The 20,847-nt window shown below is 38.5% G+C and overlaps 1 protein-coding gene across 1 annotated transcript in view; it reads left to right on the forward strand.

The window, feature by feature from the left end:
- The first annotated feature begins 1,429 nt into the window (after positions 1–1,429).
- The window catches only part of LOC132075317 (sodium channel protein type 1 subunit alpha), an 88,581-nt gene continuing 69,163 nt past the window's right edge, over positions 1,430–20,847 (forward strand). Inside the window, exon 1 of the mRNA XM_059475620.1 lies at positions 1,430–1,534. The gene's annotated coding sequence lies outside the window, so the exon portion shown is untranslated. The remainder of the gene's footprint in view (positions 1,535–20,847) is intronic.

Consider the following 20,847-nt stretch of genomic DNA (forward strand, 5'->3'; position numbering starts at 1 on the left):
GACCTGTCTTTTAATGTTGCCACAGGATTTTGTGTCCAGTTGCATTTACTCTTGATAATGTCTAATCAAGCAGTCTCAAGTATAACCACAAAACTTCTTAGTGAAACCTTTGCCTTCTTCTGTAAAGAGAAATGTTATTTATCAAAATATTAGTTCAAGAATAATTTCTATATGCATTTTATGTATTTAAGGCTATTCAGTTACTATTGAAACATTAAAATGAAATAAATTATGGAATGCAAATTATATGTAGTAGTTTAAATTTATATAAAGTAAACTTTTGTAAATAAGGTTATGTAGGTTTTAATGGCTGGTTAAGCCTGAATACTTGGTTCTCCTGTTGTGCCCTGCACAGAAGTGCTGATATGACCCAAACAATAATAAACTAGGAAATATACCAAGGCTTCTCTCAAGAAAAAAAGAGAAAAAAGCAGAGAAACACCAGAAATTACCTTAAATATCTTCAGAACAGATAATATATCTTACCCATCATTTTCCTGAAAAATCAAACCTCTGTAATAGAAGCAGTTTAACCCCTGTAACACCACGTACAACAGGTAAAAAATGGGTACTTTCCAGAAACTAACCTGCATGCAGTAAGATTTCTTGGAGGGAATAGCAATTCCCTTTGGAAATGCATCCCAGAGTTTCTCATGTAGCGATGCTTCCCCTGTACTCACCGCAGTGAGCCGTGGCCAGGCAGAGGTGTGCGGGAGCAGCGTGTCCCTCGTGTCCCTCGCTGCTCTGCCGCGCTGCTGGGGCTGCAGCTGAGCAGTGCTGCAGGCACCCTGTGACAGAGCTCTGCTGCCTGTGAGCAGGTACAGCTGCAGCTCCTGCAGACACCCTGTGGCAGAGCTCTGCTGCCTGTGAGCAGGTACAGCTGCAGCTCCTGCAGACACCCTGTGGCAGAGCTCTGCTGCCTGTGAGCAGGTACAGCTGCAGCTCCTGCAGACACCCTGTGACAGAGCTCTGCTGCTTTGGAGCAGGTACAGCTGCAGCTCCTGCAGACACCCTGTGGCAGAGCTCTGCTGCCTGTGAGCAGGTACAGCTGCAGCTCCTGCAGACACCCTGTGACAGGAGCTCTGCTGCTTTGGAGCAGGTACAGCTGCAGCTCCTGCAGACACCCTGTGACAGGAGCTCTGCTGCTTTGGAGCAGGTACAGCTGCAGTTTCAGCTCCTGCTGCCTGCCTCACACTTGGAACACCCTCGCTCCTTCCGGTCATTCGTTCCAGGGGAGGAATGACAGCAGCATTTCTGAGCTGTTCTTGTGTTTTCTCCCAGAGCAGTCAGGGAAAGCAGACTTCGTGATCTCCATGCTAACTCCCAGCCTGCCTGCTGCCAGTTCTCCCTACTTCTGCCAGTGATGACATTCAGCTTGCTCCTCCACACAGGATACAGCACTGCTTCCTCATTATGTAAGGCAGTCTAGGTCAAGTGTAGGAGAGACACTGCTGGCCTGAGCAAGCTGCTGGATTGCTCCCTCAGCTTCATGGGGTCTGGAAGCTGGATCCTCATCTTTGCTACTTCTTCTTGGGTGAGTGTTTTTTGCATGGTTTTAGTGGATACTGTGCTGCTTTTCCATGCAGATAGCTGTCAGCCATGCTGTGAATTGCAGAGATCATTTCTTAGGTGCAACCAGCTCTGTCAGCATGATTGAATTAACACAGTAGTTCTTCTAGGCATCTCAGCCTTAAGACACTTTGCAAATAAATAAACCATAAATTTGGTTTGTTAAGAAACATCCTTTCTAGCCATATTAATGTTAATTTGGCTGATTAAGCAGTGAATTAAATCCATTTGCTTGAAGACGGTGTGGGAAAGCATTATTGCATATTGCTATTAGCTCTGAGAGGTTTAATGCAGTTCTTGGCTGTTGCATTATTTTAGCCTTGCAAATTACAAATCTGCTTCTCCTATTAAACATAACAAAAGAAACAAAAATTGTATTTAACTTTCTTATACTCTAGGATTATTTTCTGAAGCAGCAGTTAAACCCAGGATGCTATTTGCTATGTACTGCAGGAATGTGTGAATAATTATGCTTCTGAGATATGTAAGGTGAATACTGCAGATAAAATTACATTTAGTGATTGCTCTGCAGAATACCAGAACAGTAAATGGGAGCTGGATTTATATTAGAGGGCAGCTTTTATTCATGCACCATGTGGAATTCAAAGACTTTGTTTTGTATTTCAGCCCTGCTGAAAATCAGTCTGTAACAAAGACTAGAACAGGTTCGTCCTTAATTATACAGACTGGCTATTGTCAGGTGCTGGAATGTCTGATCATACTGGAATGCAGTAGAAGAGGCCCTGGAAAGTAACAGCATAACACTGATACTGCAGTATCATGTAAGGAATTTCAGCAGGGATAGCTTGCTTTCTAAGGACAGCTAATAAATCTGAAAACATTTTTAACACATTCAAGAGATTAATTGGAACACTTGTCGTTATGTGCAGTACCTTGGACAGCAACTTTTTTGTTCTGGGGTACAGTGACTCTCCTTCATGGGACTCAGCAATTTGTGAATGTTAATACAAATTTAAGATACATTAATGAATTAAAAAATACTGGGGAATGTATAGTAAAAAAAAAACCAAAAACAAAACAAAACCGAGAGGAACTTTGGTCAGCATTGTTATCAATGCACTGTATTTAACAGCTTACTGCCAGGATTTCTTTTTAATATGAACTTTAAAATAGTGGGTTTTTATTATGTTAATGAATGTCAAAATAGTAAATTAAGAATGCAAAATTGTTGACAGTTTATGATATGGCACTGAAAAAAATGTAATGTTTAATAGGTAACTGCTCACTTTAAATGTAAATGCCAAGGTCCCCTAAATCAAAATAAGGTTGGATATTTATATGAGTTTATGTATTAATATTAGATTAAAACTCATGTTGATGGGAAGAATGGAAGCCTGGAAGCCTTTAAAATGTGTTTTTTCCTCCCCATAAAAAAACTAGTTGTTCTTCACATTGTTCTAGAAATAACTAGCAGGCTTTAATATCAGCACTTGTTTCAAAGTGAGGTGGATTGTTTTATCATTTTCTTATTGTCTTTAAAAGCTCTCTTTCTCTGGAAAAGAACTGCCCAGCAGTGAATTGTCTGTTCATCATGGTCTTACCTTAACAGTTACTAATTTTTTTCTTTTTAATGACAGGCATATAGACTGGGCTGTGATTTTATTAGATACACCTGGCTGCTGCCTTCATTAATTACATTGTGAAAGTTAGGTTCAAGAAAGTGTGGCTCATTTTTGGAATCTTGATAACACCTCTGTTGCAATGCAGCACATTACATTGTATAATATTTTATAGATGCCACTTCAGACTTCAAAGTACAGAAGGATGTCTTCAAACAAACTTAAAATAATAGCATAGTATAGGAACTTAGAACAAAACTGCCAGGTACCATGAATTATTGTAATGATGTACTTCACATTCTTTGTCTCTTGCTGCATGAAGTGTTCTAAAATAGTTACGCTATTATATATGAGTACACTGTGTTCCATTCCCTTTCAAGTGTGGGTGCTTGAGGTATTTTCTTACAGGCTCAAGGAGTATTAATAACATATCTATTCAATTAGAAGAAGAAAAAAGCCTTATTGTCTTTAAATGTATAGTGATCTTCTGGAAGTCTTGTTTTTATTTTTTGCATCATGGTTCATAGCAGGGCAGACAATACTTCTCAGCATAGCAAGCTGCAGACACTACAGCAGGATACAAAGTGTGAGAATATGGTGTTTCCTATGTGCATTCATAGATCCCATATTCTGGTGTCTGAGAAATTGAATCTGAGCTGTTAAATATGTTTTGAACCCACTACAATGCAGGATATTGGTTATTAGTGGTCAATACCTCCTCCTGGTATTTTTCTGTGGTTTACTGGAATTGTGCAATCCACGACTGCATAAGTAGCTTGCTTTCAATATACTTTCTATTCCCTCAAATGAGACTATGTACCTGGATTTTCTGACAAATTTATCTCTTCACTTTTTCTCTGAGCACTAGAATTTTCTGTACTGCAAAGGAGTTTCTTTGCTCTCTTTATAGTTATGGAAATTACACCAAAACTGACAAGCATGAACACAATACCAAGGTGTGTCAAATAAGTTATTCAGATCTCAGGTCCATTTTACTTGAGTAGTTGAGATACATATTGTGATGACACACATATGGCTGAATTAGTGCTAAATTGAGAAGGAAAGACTAAAAATATTAGTGTTTTAGTTTATATCATGTAACAACTAAATATGACTGTAGTAGTACAGTTGACAAGCTTTCCATGTAAGTTTGGGCTCACAAATGCAGATCTTTCACTGTCTAGAACTGCCAATTTTTATTTGCATCTAGTACACAAAAATATTGCTAATTCCTAGACAAAAATCTATTGCAGTAGAAATGTGTTCTACCTATTCTCAAAATAGCTGTTTAGAAGCTGGGAGGTATGCTTTGTTCCTTGTGCAAAAAGTTACTCTGCTTTTTATTCAGAGGTTTTCCTTGCTCTTCCTTGAAACTGGTTGGATGCAGTCTTCTGTGTTGCTACAGTTTGTCTCATTTTTCAGGTCCTGGGTCTCCATTATGATGTTTCCCATCTTTAACTGCTTGGATAGCACTTCTGTGACTGCAGTACAATTGGTACACAAGTTTTGAAAGAGAAAATGTCCCTTGGATCATGATGTTCACCAGCATGTCCACTGAGGATCTTGGCTGGCTAATCCCTTATCTGTTAGATTAATTACTCCATTAGCTGTTTCCCACACCCACTGTAATTCACAGAATTCATTGCTAGAACACTAGAAGGAGATACTGTAAACAATCAAGGGAGATTTGCTTTAAATGTTTTGGTAAATGAAATGTACCTGATAAACTTTAATTAAGAAGGCACATATATATTTATATATTGCTCTTAACATTTTATTAATTGAACATACCATTATGAATTGTTGCTTATGTGGTTTACCTGCCATGGTTGAACATCTGAACTTCTAAGGTTAATTTTGAAGGTTTCTCTATATTGTACACAACTATGTTTGCAGCAAAAAAAATGCTGAAACATAGTTGTTTGTTGCAGCAAAAATGCTGAAGGATAGAGATACGTAAACTCACATTCCCTTTTAAATTCATTTACAGTTCATTATAAGGTCTTTTCAGAAAAGGAACTGTGCTGCAGAGGGGCACAAGAGAAGGACTTCCAGATGAATCTTTTCATGTGCTGAAGAATAACAGACTCTCCTAATGCCTGGTGATTACTAAGGCTCTTGAGCCAAAATCTTAGTGGACTGCTCTTCACCAGAGCCCTTAAATATTTACACAGTGTTCCTGAGGCAGGACTGGTCAAAATGAATATGAGGACACATGAACCACATTAAAGCAAAGTGACCAGGTCTGCAGAATGTGAAATCTGCAGGATTGCAAGCTCATGGCTGCATTGGAGGTGTGCCTGGCAGCTGTGTCCCTGCTCTGCTCTGTGCCTGCCATCCTCTCCAGGGTGGCTGCTCCAGCCCATGCCCATTTCCTCCTTGGGCACTCAGGGAGGGATTTGGCACCACACCTGCACAAAGAACTGCTCAGAGATTCCCAAACAAAATACAATGAGTATCCTGGTCTTGCTTGGTTTCAAAAATGATTTGACTAGCTATTAGAAATTTACTATTTGTTTACAGATGGTAAAGAAGGCAAATATTAGATTTTGGGGAGGACAGGAAAGAGAGACCATGTTTTATTTACTAATTTTCCATCTATCTTAGAATTAGAGCAGCTCTGGCTGAGAAATCTATACCTCTTTCATTTTTTTCAGTTGTGGTGCAATATATAAAACTTTAAAAATACAAGAATTCATGGGGTATAGCTCTTTAGCAGTTGGAAAGAAGTTGCTGTTGTGTTGATCAAATCTCTCTCAAACCCCATAAGAGAAGACAGTCTGGTTCAAGAAGCCACAAAGAAGCTTGTTAAGATAATCAGAAACTCTATCATTTTTCCTGACAATGTAAGCTGCTGGAGCTGAATATGAGCACCTAGTTGTACTATGAGCAGTGAAATTGTAGCCATGAGAATTCTGCTTGGAAAAAACAGTTTTCGACATTCTGTTTATGATACTTGGAGATTTCTCAAAGTCAGTGGTCATATTAAGCATCCTATGCTGAACCTCTCATTATGCTTAAAGAAGGATGTCTTAGTTCATTTTTTCCTAGTTTAGTGTTTAATTTTATGTTTATTTCATTTCAAAGTGCAGTATTTGAAAGGAACTATGCCTGGAACATGTCATATGTGCCTAGCAAAGACTGGAGGGACTCATACTAAAACTTCAGGCTGAGGAGCAAATATATTACCTTTAACCTTGTCATACATCTGTGTTTATAAACACCGGACAATTCATCATTTCCAGAAACATCCTCCATGAATAGAAAGATTTCTGGGAATGATCAATTGTCATCAGCAATTGTATCTGTTTAGATTTTAGAAGTTTAAGGCTTCTGAGTCAGGTGGGTTACTAGTGCTACAAAGTCATTTGTCACCTGCAAATGCTCTACATGATCCCAAAGAGCTTTGCAAATATGAGAAAAACACACAAATCTCCCTTTCGAATTGTACCTAAGAAAGAACCAAAAAACTGAATTGTGTGCTACCAACTGCTAATATTAAGATAATGATTGCTCTTTCTACCTGAAGATCATAGACTCAGCTTTTGGGTAAAGGGGACCTGCCTGAGCCACTGAGCAACCTAGTGCCAGCAGAAAAGCTATATTAGAAACTGGTGATCATGATAGCAGTGAAAGATGAAAGCATGTGAGGGCTTTGTAAATCAGAGCTCAGATGTATTCAAAGGAGACAGGTTGAATGGTTGTGTCCGGTTTGGTCTTGCCATTTCTTTGTCACATTTTAGTATTAGTATTTCAATCTATTATGGTAGGTTTTAACTAAATATTTAGTGTCATGCACTTGCTTGCTGTGTCCTTTTAATCACTGCAGTATTTAAAGAAAACATATTTAAAAACTGAGCAATTAGATTTCATTATTAGAACACTTGTTCATAACATTCTGTACTGATAAATGCTTGAAAATTAGGTATTGTACTGAGAGGATTACAAGTGCTTCCTGGGACAAGCATCTCAGGTCACCACTGGGAGGTGGAAAAATTCTGATTCACATAGCTTGAATTCAAACAAAGTTTAAGCAATCAAAACATCATGATGGAAAAATATTAGAAAAAAACCCATATCAGAATATTGGAATTGACTCTAAGGCATAAAATTCATTAAAGCTTCTTGGAGTCATTGAATCAGAGGCTAACATTAAGTGTGTATTATAGATATGCCTCATTGCATACAGGTATTCATTAGGTTCATATTCTTCTGTCTTTAGATGCAGAAATGGCATTGAGCAGTGAAAGAAATGCAATGTTATTTTTAGCCCTCCTTCCATGCACCTCTCACCTTGGCAGTCACTGCCTGCTCCTTTCCTTTCCTACCAGTCTGTGCCCACCCCTGTCCAGCGTGGCAGGCACTGGGGCTTTCACAAGTGTTCACTCATGGCCATCCCCATTTTTATTTCATTGCTCAGTGCAGCAAAATGAGAAATACAGAATGCTGTCTGATTCAGCTCCAGCTGAGGCAGGTCCAATGCAGATGGGGTTCATTGTGTTAGCAGTTACTGTCACTTGGCAGTGTGAATATTAAAAAGGAGCCTTTTTTTGTCTGGGTTCCAGATTTGGCTGCGCAGCTGCCATCTGAATCCCGGGGATGTATAGAGCTGACGTGGCAGCCGTACCAGCGGCGTGATCAGCAGTGCAGGCTGCAATGGATGGACACGTCACGGGACTCGGGCTCAGGAACCCTTTTTTTGGTGACTGAACCCATGACTGATGAGGTTGAGTCTCCCCCCAGTCCTCAGTGGGCAGGTGTAAAACAGGACAGAGGACAGGTAGCGTTTATCTGTGACATGCCAGAGGCTGACCTGGAAAGGTTTCTGGTGCTTTCGTAAGGGGCTGAGACTAACACAAACTATTTCCTTCACAGGTTTCAGAGACAAGTAATTAACTGAAAAGAAATTAAAATTACTGAAAACCTTAGTTCATTTAACGCTGGATAAAGAAATTTACTTCTCAGCACTGTCCCTGCCCTTTGTCCCTCCCTGAAGGAAAAGGGAGTTGCAGATTTTCCATCTCGTTTAGGTCAGGAAATCTCTTTAAAAAGCGATCTTTTCCAGCCGGTTCTTTGCTTTTACCAATAGATGGGGCTGTCCTTTCAGGTGATGGCTTAGTATCTTTTTTTTTCCCCTTTTTTTTCTATCTTTATCCTCCTTTCTGTCTCTCTTTACCCTCCTCCCTTCCCCCCTCTTTTTTTTCCCTCTGCTATTTGCTGATTTGTATTAGGTACGATAGAGTGAGCCTCAGAACAGGAAGCTGAGAACAAAGCAGAGAGGATACTGCAGAGGTTTTTTTTCCCCCGTTCTCAATGAGAATGCAGCAATTTATAACACTTTTTAATCTTTTGGAACTGAGAATCTAAACACCTCTGTTAGCATTTCAAGCATTTCATCATCACTATCTCCTGGGGGATTTTTGGAGTTTTTTTCCATAATGCTTTTAAAATTCCAGTTTTATCAGGTAAGCCAGGAGGATGGTAAATCCTAGACCTTAGTGCATTTATGTGAGCAGTCAGCATGGATCCCCCACCCCAACCTCCCTTCCTTTTTTTTCTTTTAAGCATATAATTGAGGAGAAATTTGGGTGTTTTGCTTCAAAAATATTTTTCAAGCTGCAATCAGTTCTTTTTGGCATCTCAGCATTTTGTTACAAGATCTGTTTCAGTGGCCTTATATTTTTGGGTGTTTGCCTCTTTGCTGGAGGGTGATTTTGTTTAAATTATTATTACATATTTTCCCCTGAACTTTTTGGAAGATAAGAGAGGCCATGTTGTTCCTTCTCATGGAAGACATATTAAAGTCTAAAGCAAGGCACTGCAGGACTGTACAGTTTTTCCTTCCCATGGAGAAGCTCTGTTAAAGGCTGAATGCTTCACACCAATGTTTTCCCAAAGGAGGAAAGGCAACCCTCTCTTTTCTCTCTCCCTCCCCCTGCCCTTAGTCTGTCTGATCAGGTGCACTGCTGGCACCTCTTACCTCGATTTACATGACGAGGACTGGGTCTAATGCTGTAGATATGGCTTGGTTCACCATCTGAACCATCTTGCTTTTTCAAACAGCACAAGAAATTTGCCAGGTGGACTTCAAGCTCAGTCAGCCCCTTTTCTCAAATGGATTTCTTCTCTGCTGCTTTTCTGAGGTATGTGTTCAAAAGAATCCCACTGTACTGATTTCCTGGGATTGGGCTGTTTGTTCAGCCCCATGTTGAGAAAGCTGTTGTTACTCACTCAGCAGTATTTGAAAATTGGTTGGTGTTTTCTGTCCCTACTGAAAACCTATTCAGCTGTATTTTTTTCAGAAATGCTTATTTTGTAGTTATGGTGTCAGACTCCTGAGCTATCTTGGCTGATGTTAGTGATGCATTTTTGAACTTGTTTATTGTGCTTTTCATGCCTGACCAATGTGTTGATGTCAAGCACAAAAGAAAAAAGGCTGTGCTAAAAATTACTCTGAAATCTAATGCAAAACAATAACAGGATTGCTGTCAAGACTGACATCCTGAGACTTTATTCTGCTGAGCCTAGTTTGTGTGATCTTGAATATTTGCTGAAATATTTAGACAGAGGGAGGCAAGTTAGAGACAAGCAGTTTTAAACTAGTTGTCCCCAGTTTGTCAGAAAGTTTTTATTATTTTGAAGGAAGTATCAAGGGGAGTGGGACAGGGAATTAAGAAATTAAGAGCTTGCATAAGACATAGTCTAATCAGAACAATTCTAGTGAAATTTTAGGAAAACAACAGCAATTTTCAAACGGTCTGGTGCCAAAAGTAAAAAATGTAAAGGTCTATGATGACTTACAGAAAAATTTTATAGATAAATGTATATCAAGAAAATATATATCCTATCAGCTGTTTGAAACAATAGTTTATATCAGGCAAGGGTAGTTTATTATTGACCACTGAAACCTTTGTTCAAATTATCATGTAAAAACATAAACTTGCTTTGAAGTTTCAGAAGTTGTTATCATCAACAGCTGAGAAGATAAAATCAATTACAGATTCTTTTATTCTTAAAATGAAGATGGTCTTGAGCTAGAAAAGCTTCCCAATATTTATGAATGTGCACTCAATGCATTACCCAATGCCAAGCAGTTTAGAGGACAACTAGCTGTTGTTGACTTCTATGGATGGCAGTGCTGCTGCTTTCCACCTTGCACTGCATCCTTCCAGCATGTGAATTCTAATTCCAGAGTTTTCTACATTCATGGCAGAACACACCATATTTAATGGGCAAACCCACATAGCTTAGCATTGAATTTTGTCCTTTAAATTATATTTTACAAATCCTTCTCTACCATTTTTGGCTGCCTGAAATTGAAGAACTGAGATTAACTAAGTGTGAGGGTTCTCCTACCCTTAGTTGTGAGAAGTAGTCTGTTAATAATCAGGAGAAGTGGGTACTTTGCAAATTCTTTTGACACGAGGCAGAAATCTTGACCTTATTTTTCTGTGTGCATCTAGAACTGTGGCAGTCAGTCTCATGGATTAATATCTTTTCCTTCATTTTATTCATTTTCTGAACTCCAGCCCCACAGCTCATCTGTGGGAAAATATATTGTGTCTTCTGGGCTAAATTCCACGAAGAGAATTGTGGATTGTTTTCCAGTAACAGAAGCATATTCTGCCTTCTTTTTCTTCATTGATAACAGCTTATGCAGGTGGGAGGCAGTGGGATTCCTCAAGAGTCCTGTCTTTGACCTGTACCCTTTCTGGTGGTGCCAAAATGACTACAACAGAGAAAAAATCAAGTTAAAAATTGAACAATATTTATTCACACCTCTAAACTGAGACAACCAGTGTTATGGATACAGTATGACTTACTAGAGAAGGAATACCATTAGACTTTTTTTAGTATAATACTTTAGAGCACTTAAGAGATCGCATTGCTACAAGAGAAAAAAAAGCCTAGAGCTGAACTGCTCTAAAATGTGGGGAAAAAGAACCTTTGAGTAAATTTGAACTATTAAAATCTACAGCTGACATTTCTGACTGAACATAATATAGTAGGGAGAGGGGCAATATCATGCAAACTCTCTAGATGTTTTTTCCCAAAGCCCAATAATTCTGGTGTGTTACTTCCATTTTTCTAGTTGTAGGCTTATTCTTTGTAGATTTCTATCCATGAAAGCACATAAAAGTTGGATGGAAACAACTGAAATTTTGGTATGAGTGAAGAAATTAATCAAATAGCAAATATGGACATAGAAATCATCACTCAATCATACTGGGGTTAGTCCAATTTCTGTAAAATACACTGGTTTCTTTTTATTCAATATGAGTTAGACTTTTTGAAAGAATCAGTGTGATGTTTTACTAAATACATGTGTATTCAGTGTTTTTAGGATTGTTGTCTTTTACTGATTATTGAGTCATTATTTCTGTCTCTTCCATTTTCACCAGTGTGTGGTGGTTTCAGATCTCCTTTTGTGCTGTTCTGAAATTCTGTTTAGCTCTGAAAAAAAATTTATTTTATTTTGCACTTGTTAAGAAAATCTGGGTAGAAACCTTCCCTGCCATGTTAAATATAATTTGAAAATCCACAGTTCTGATTCATCTACGCTGCTATTTATTGTTGTAATTTATCAGCCCCAGAAATTCTCTCTCTCCTTCCTCTTTCTGCCATGAAATTCTCATTACATTGCATTTTCAGAACCCAAGTTGCTTTCTGTCGCAGCAGTATCTAGTGGATCTCTAACCGTCCTTCAGTGCTCTATTTTAAAGTGTTTCCACCCCCTTTTTTAATTAATTTCCTCTTTTTTCCACAAGTCTCTGAGAAAAAGACAAAACCCTTATATTTTTAGTCTCAGAAACACCCCGCTCAGTTTGAGCTTCCAAGCTCTCTCCCTTCTAATTCCCTCTATCTTTGTAATTCATATCAGTGCCTTGTAAACATGTAGACCAATTGTCATCTTTCTCTTACTCCTTCAAGACACTGTCTAATTTGCTTCTAGAATTGGCTTTTAAAAATGTCTTTGTAACACAAATCAAAAAAACCTGATAATTATCCTCCTGGTAAAACACAGCAAAACCAAACAAAACCTCAAATCCTGTCAAAGTCAGAAACAAAAACTTAGGAGTAAATGGAGAGGCTTGTGCAACTCAATTATTTAATAACTCTATCTAATGATGGCATTGGTCAAAGAGGACAGGTCAAAGTAGCAACTACAGTACTGTTACTAAATGTTGTTTCCTTCAGAGTGAGAGCCTTCATTTTTTTTTTATTTGTAGTGTTTCGCTTCTTTGATTAAAATTATTGTCAAATTTATCTGTTAAGAGGAAATGGTGCTGGAGGTATTTCTGAATGCAGATGATAGGTGCTCCTCTTAGAATGCCTCAGCAGGGCTCTTTCAGTAGCTCTGCAGGATCCCTGGAGTAAGCCCACTCATGGAAACAGAAGTGCAGGGGCTGGGGGATCACCAGAAGCTGAATGCTGAGGATGATTTGTGCTCTCTGTGTCCAGAGTGGGTGGGACAGAAGGTGAAGATTGAAGAAATGGGCTCACCCAGATGAGATGTGAGAACAAATATTTTACTAAAGCAGATAGTGGAGAGCTGTAGCAGAATGTCAGAAGAATCTGTGACGTTTGTCCTGAAGGTCTGTAGGAAGAGGTTAGATGAAACATCTGTTGGGAAATAGGTAAAGCAAACTTGCCTTGGGCGGCAAGATAAACTAGATGGCCCTTGATCTCTTTTTTCCAGCCTGGTTTTTCTGTGAGTCTACAAAAAGAAGTAGATATCTGAGATGTAACAGGCAGTGTACAATAAATTGTATAGGGTCCAAAACAGATCCACTAAAAGCTATCTTCACTAGGATTGCATAAAAGCATATAAACATCCCCTGAAAATATTTATCCTATGGTATATGCACTCTTAAATGCTTCCAATATACCAAGAGCAGAAAATGTGCCCTTAAAAGTTAATTTCTTAGTGTTTCTTTTAGACTACATAGTCTTTACTAGTGAACCCTAGCAAGTGTGTGAATACTAGGGGTAGAAAAAGGATATTTGTAAATCTGATCAAATTTCCATATTGTCTGGAGAATAGTACACATTTAATTAAAAAGATTTTTAAATTGATAGTTTTTCTTTATAGAAAGAACTAGGACACTTCTGAATCTGATTAAATAAAGTGAGTGTACCAGAGCCATTTTAAAGTTCTATTTTTAATGTTCATATTCAGTATTTTTCACAGCTGAGAAACCCAGTCTGATACATTTATTTTCTAAAATGAAACCTAAATAATGTCATATATATATAACTTAAAGTGTGCAGTTGATGGATAGAGACAGAGAACTGTTCAGAACTCCATAGTGGGTGCATTGACAATGCTTAATTGAAAAAGAAGTTATACAAAAATTTAATTTTTTTTCTTTAACAGGAACTGTGTGATCCAAGTGTAATCTAGAAACCTTGCATCTGAGTATTTTTGCCTTCAGTTCAATTTATTATCTCTTTACACACACTGGGGGGATAAACCAGAAAGGACGACCCTTTATTATGTTTTCATAACTTCATATTGCCTCAGAACAAAATACTACAAATCAACTGCTCTGAAATAATGAAGCATCTCATCTGAAAGAAAAATTTTTACTCCAAGAAAAATGATCTGTATATTACATCTTACTCATTTTGGCTCAGTCTAAGACCAGGACTGGCTGGCCATGAGCTGGCACTGCCCAGCAGCTCAGGGGGCACACACATTCTGGGGTGAGCTTTTTGAAAACTGGTAGATGCTGGATGTAGTGCCAGTCCTGAGGATCCTTACAGCTGATGGGAATCCTGAGCAGCAGCCTGGTGAGTTGTGCTGTGTCTCAGGCAGTGCAGCTAGTGGTGTGCTGTGGGCTGTGTGTGTCCAGCTGCTGCACAGCCCGCCCGTCTGCCACTTGTGGGCATTGACCTCAGACTTGCCCTCTGCCTTCCCCTCAAGCAGGCTTCTCTACATCTGTGAAGTCCAAGTTCAGACTGCTGCTGAACCAGCACTAAATAATATTTAATGGTTCTGCTGGGAGAAACAAAAATCCTTACTGCCCAGGAGTAGAGAATGATAAAATATGAGATCTGCTAGCAAGAGAAAGCAAAGTAGATGGTACGATACTTGCTCTCTTATGTCTGCATGCCTAATTCCTAGACAATAACAATGAGTTTTGGGAGAAAAGAAAAAAATAAAGGCTGAGGAAATGCAAATTAATCAATCTTTTAAAATCCAGGGGAGTAGTAAACACCAAATTTTATTTTTAAAAGGTATTTCTTTGTTCCAAAGCAATCTGTCTTCAGGACGTTAAGCTCTATTGGACTTTTTAATAGTGTTTTATTCAAAATTTTCTCTCCCTTTTCCTTTGATTGCCTTGCACCTGATATTTCTCTGCAGATCTCAGCAGTGACAATTATTTCTCAGGGTTATATGCTTTGCAGAATTCTGAAATGCAGGAAACTGGTCAGTTTTGAGAAGAGATTTTTTCCCTCCTGTGGATAAAGTAAGATTGACTGTGCTATTAAGGCTGAAATTTCACATGATATGTCTAAGCTTATATATTTAAGCCAGTATTTTAGTGCTGAGGCAAAAAATACAGTGCTTCTATACATAGTGACAAGAACTTTATATTGACTTTTGTGTGAATTCTTGATTACTTAGCACTTTGGAAAAGGATGGGTTATGCCTTTAGCTGTCTGTTCAGATAAGTTTCAGATAGGAAATATGAGCCTTTTTCTCTCTTTCATGTGAGAAAAGATGTGAAGATGGCTAAATAATGGCTGGGGGCAGTGCAACTGTGATTAGCAGTATTCTGAAGTGGAGTTCACAAAGTAAGCTGTTTCTCTTTAGAGAGCTGCAGGTCTGTGCTTCTGTGTAATGCGTTTAATTCAAGTGGCTTTACTGAAGCAGTATTTGTTAACTTCTTTGGGGGATTACAACAAAAAATCAGATTTTCTGAGACATTCTTGTATCATCCCTGTTAAAACTCCATATGGCAGAGTTTTAGGGCGTATTTTACTTCCTGGAAGTTTCAGGAACTTTGTTATTAAAACCTTCTGCACTCTGGCTGTGCCAGACTCAATTCTGAGCCCATTCCTTCATATTGCTTATCTGAAATACACATTCTTGTATTTTAACACTTATTAACATCCAGGTTCTTACCTGCAATATTATTCTATTTCAGTTTGTGGCCAGCATTGCAGGTTGCCTTGGAATGATGTAGGGAACCTTTGGGTGTCTGTAGTGGGCAGGAGTTCAGACATGGAATGCAGGATCCCAGTCTGAATGTGCTATTCAAACCCAGAGAGGGAGGGAGTTGCTGCTCCAGCCATGATACTTGAATGAGATTTGAAAGTACACTGTCTCCCAACCTAAGTATAAGGAAAAATGCTCAGATATCATGGAGGGAAAGAAGACCTTTTTAAGGTGATGAAGTAGTTTTGATAGCTGAGCAGCCAAACCAGTTTTAGAAGGTGTCTTGGAAAAGAAGTTAAAAGGACCATAGGCAAAATGAGGGATCTTTGAAGATTTTTGCATCTCCTACATATAACTGGACTTCAAAATAACAGTGTTGACGTAAATTGAAAATTAAACAATGGATTTGACATCTAAAAAATGAAATTTGAGATAATGAAGAAAGGCTGCTAAGGGCCTCTGAGAGGCAATCAGTCTGCTTTCTGAGAATTTATACAGAAGGATGATAGAGCCCTAGAAACTAGCTAGAAAATAATTCTTAATATGGGCAGTGTTTCTTGATAAGGGCAAAGAAACTTTCTTGGTTTTTTGTAAGAATGATGTTAAACAGACCTTAGGTATGTATGGCAGCAGGAGGAGTATAGTATGATTTATAGTTTGGTTCCAAAGCTTAGACAAGGACATTTGACACACATGAGAGTCAGATTCATTATGACTGCTAGTAGCACAGGCTCCACTAACCTCAGCAGCCCTTAGGCTTGGTTGCCTTTCATGTGCTGAGCTGCTGTGGTAAGCACTCATAGTCTGGGGTGAATCACTCCAGCTAGAAACTGAAGACATTTACACCAGCAATGGCAGTGAAGTCTGAAATAATTATAACTTGGGTAAATTGGACTACATATAGGATAAATCGGATGAGTCTGAAAGAAGTTTGGAGACTAAAATAGCTATAGCTATCCATTCTTCCCACTTTCAGCAGGGTTCATGTGGTTTGGACAGCTTTGATGCTGCTCTGAAAAGGTAAACTTCACAGGTGTGTAAACCCATTTGCCTGCCCTGTGAACGTCTGTCTGCTGCTCAGGGCACAAAATCAAAAGTAACTCAGGAGGGGCTTTGCTAGAAAAGCTCAGATATCTGCAGATTTGGAGGTTTGGAAGCATGCTGTCTCCTAAGTCCAGAAGAACTGCCAGTAAAAGGCAGTACAAGCAGGTTCATATTGCCTCAAGATCTGCTTGGGACAGAATACAGTTTTGGCTGCACTCTGTCAAATATAGTATAGATGTAGCCCGAGCAAGATAGGTAGTAAACAGATTCTTAACATTTCATATTGCTGCTGATAAATCTATGTGCTCACATTTCAAAGCAAACATCTTAGGATTTTATAATGTAATGTATTGCATTTTTCCACTGTGTCCCTTTCTTCTTAGGGGACACAGTCAGTAAGGGAATTGTCGATTTCTCGGCTGTCTAGGTGGCCTGGAAAGGCCCAGGGATGGCCTTGAAGAGCCGACGCTTCAAAGGACGAGAAGAGACTTCTGATCTTTTCTCGGTCTCGGTGTTTATTAATTGTTTATCTAAAAGATTTTCTTTCAGCCCGACAGAGGTCTGCACAGCAAGTCAGCCATGGGCACACTGAGAGCCCCCGGGGCGGTCACTTATCTTTATACCTGAAGTTACGTATACAATATTTATAATTTTTCCCCAATACCTTCTACCCTTATTAACCGGTGCACTTTTAGTAATAACCAATCCCAAAGTGCCACCATCACCACAGAAGATGGAGGCCAAGAAGAAGAAGAAGAAGAACAGGACACGCCCCAATTCCTCCATCTTACTTCTTTAGACCCCCCTGTACAGAAATCCTAAACCCTGTGTTTTACACTCTAACTAACTTATCCCTTCACAATTCACCCAGTGAAAACCTTCCCAGTCCTCATACAGGTGTCATCTCCTGTGTCGGATCAAAGTCCAGCCACCAGACACTTCTGGCAACATTCCAGGACTCCCGAGCCCCCCAAGGGTGTTCTCAGCCACTCTGCACCTCCATCCTGAGGTGCTGAGATCCCACAGGGAATAGTCTTTTAAAGGTGCCTAATAACAGTCTTATGCTTTGGCCACCTGTTATGCATCACATCATGGTGTTTTCACTGAAAAATTGCCTTTTGCTTTGCACTCTTACTTGGCTTTAACTGTCTTTACAGTGGTAATAATTTTTATTTTGACCTTAGTGGGCTTTGGAATATTTTAGATACATGCACCACTTCCCACTTGCTTCAAGCTTCTGTGGTCAGTGTGTAATTCACCCAAGGATTCCCATCACTGAGCCACAGCAAGCCTAACTTCACCACCACATCACCTGCAAACCCAGCCTTGATGCCATCAAGCCCAAAGCACTCAGCTTCCAGCAAGGCTGGCTGCCTGGGAGGGCTCCAGCAGGCATGGCAGGAGGGAGCTTGCCTCTCACTCTCTAGGATCCCCTCAAGGACCATGCTGAGCTCATGTCCCCCATGGGTTTGTCAGAAAGACAAGAAGATTTCATGGAGGGAAAAAAGTCTGAGCAAGAAAAGTAAGAGAGGAAGGGAGAATAAAAATTGTCATGACATTTTCATACTTCCTGATGAAATTTTAAATATAGAGAAAACAAGAAATTTTAAGAGTAATAAATATGGAAAACTACATAAATGGGTGTAACAAACCACTGCTACTTCAAATTGCTAAGTACTGAAAATTATTCTGTATTTATACTTTTTCCTCAAAGTAAAATCTGTCTGATGTCATTTGCACCTACCATATTACATCCCCAATTTGTCTCACAATGAATGAAACACTAATATTTTTAAGCTTCTTAACTGTGCATGTTTCCCTCAGACTTAAATGTCCTTGGATTCATTAGAGCCATGACCCCACAGATTGCATTGATCTCTTCTCTGACAATGTTCACCATTGACACACTAAACACTAGTTTTTCATAACTGGATATTCTCATCTTTATGTATCTTCTGTTGTTGTGCTCAAGTGCATTGAGAAATGGTTTTTGAAAAAGGAAGTTTCCTACTTTGATTTCTCACTGTAAGCTTATTTATCCAAATGCTTCTGGATTGCACATACACTACCTGCAGAAGCATTGTTCAGCTCTCAGTGTGGTAGGAAATGGTGCCCTGTCCTCAGAGGCATTGATCAGACAAGAAGCATGACGTGCTGAGGAATGCCTCTCCTCATTTTTCTCAGCTGGGTGTATTGTTAATCAATACCTGACTCTGGGAGGTCTCATCTGGTAGGGCTGGAACTAACTTTCACACTGGGCTGCTATTAGTGGAGTAAAGAGTTATGGGAAACTATTACTAATTTATAATTTATCCTTAAACTATTTAAGATATTGCCCTGGACACCGAATGCCAAAGTACCAGAAGGCATTGCCACTCACTCTTATAAACTAAAAATTATTAATTGGAAAAACATTGCAAAACACTTTAATGCAACATTAAAAATGACAATTTAGAACAGCAATAAACAGTTTCAATCACAAATGCAAGAGTATTTTAAATTAATGAAAAGTCAAAAGAGTGGGTTTGGATGAGAAAACTGAAAGCATTTTAATCACTATACACAAATCCTACAAAATGGGAAATCTGGTATTTTTCAATCAGAAAAGTTGAGACTGAAAGAGATATTATTTGCTGATATTGGTTGCTGTACTCTTCAGTTTACCATGTGGATTCTCCTACTTGAGTTCTCACATCTTACAGGTGGAGCCACATGAACAGATTCACATTATACAGACCCTGTAATATATCAGTTTGAATTCAAGGTGGAATACAAGGTAGAAAACTTTATTAAATACTTTATTGCTTGATTATCTTCATTAATGGAGTTTGTGTGTATTTGATGCGCACCAAGTGATATTTATAAAAAACTATAGATCTCAAACCTCTTTCCTTTTTTATGTTTTTGTACCTGTATTTTAGAATAGCTTCTTTGCAAAATATTCACTAAATGTGCCCTACAATTCCGTGTTTAACCACATAGCTTATTTGGTAAAGTACAAAGTACTTTGCTTGCTTTCAGCAGATTATCTGATCTTCAGAAAACGACCAGACAGTGGCTCAGAATTTGAATGACTGGATGTTTTGCTTCAAAATTTGTTGTCATTTATGCTCTTTATAAGTATATATCAATATTTCAGATATTTCTAATGAATGGCTTTCCATTTTTGAATAACAGATGGTATCTCGTGATATTATCTTAGTTTTACATCTTGTCTGTTTTCTCAGTACACTTTATAGCATTAAGTTCATTCTAAACATTTGAAGTTTCTGCAAATAATGTATTCTTATTTATTTTAAAGAAGCATATTTCTTTAATTGTTTCTCTTGACCAATCATAGGATTTTACAAATTTCCAAAGTTCCAATAGCACTAGATTTCTTAGTCTATAATTGTACTCCTCTTGGTTTTTGACTGGATTATTTATTATTTCTTTACACTTCCATCAAAATTTACTGGAAAATCACCAGTACCTCAAAAGACAAAAAAACCTTGAATATTTGCTTTTTAGGTGAAAGTCAGTGTGGCTAACAGTCTTTGCTCAATGGCTTTCAAACTGCTGCTTCTGCAGAATTACTAATTCCTGCCTTTCTTGGCAAATCTGATGCATTTTTCCAATAGTGCATTGCTCAAAGGATGGGGCAGACACAGCAGATGTTTCTGCTGCTGCTGGTAGTCAACCATTTAATAACAATAAGCATTTTGTTTTTTCCAGGAATTTTCAAGATTGTTTTCCCCTTTATGCAACTGAGAATACTGAGTGCCATGTAGGAGCATTTTAGATCTTAAAACAAGCTAAATATCTAATATTCAATAGAGTAAATTAACTCTGCAACTATATCACCTCTAGGGGACAAGGTGCCAGGGCTTGAACATTGTCATGTCTCTAGTCCACATCGTGTACAGACATGCCTGGACACAAGGCTGGGACATCATGGCCTCATGAGTGTCCACTGAATGAAAACTTTCCAAAATTCCATTGGACTATCATTCTTAATTCAAAGTTTGTTAAAAATCAGTTCAAACCTAATCAGGATATAGGTGAGAGTTATTTGCTTGTTTATTTTTTACCAGGTCTGTGTTTTGGAAGATTCTTTACAGCAGTGATGTGACTTTCTAAAATTTTATTTTTATTTTGAGAACTACATGAAAATAGTTTTTGAAATGAACTAAAATTGTATCTGTAAGAACAAATATTAATTATGCTACTGTAAAGCGAAATAATTGCCAATCTGGGAATAAGCCATTTCTCACATATTATTAGGAAATTGTTAGGCTCAAAGAAGCTTACTAAGAAACACCAGAATTCTCTTATTGTTGGTAAAAGTGGTTTGTGTGTTCAGAATCACAAAATGCAGAGGGACATGAGGGGAGAACTGCAGAGGAGTTGCCTTAGCAGGATCAGAAGATGCCAGTGATCAAGGTGCAGGGCCTTGCCCACATAAACAGAAATGCAAATGTCAGGAGTTTACAGACTTGTGTTATCTGC

The sequence above is a fragment of the Ammospiza nelsoni genome, chromosome 7, assembly GCF_027579445.1.
Source record: "Ammospiza nelsoni isolate bAmmNel1 chromosome 7, bAmmNel1.pri, whole genome shotgun sequence".
Lineage (NCBI taxonomy): Eukaryota > Metazoa > Chordata > Aves > Passeriformes > Passerellidae > Ammospiza > Ammospiza nelsoni.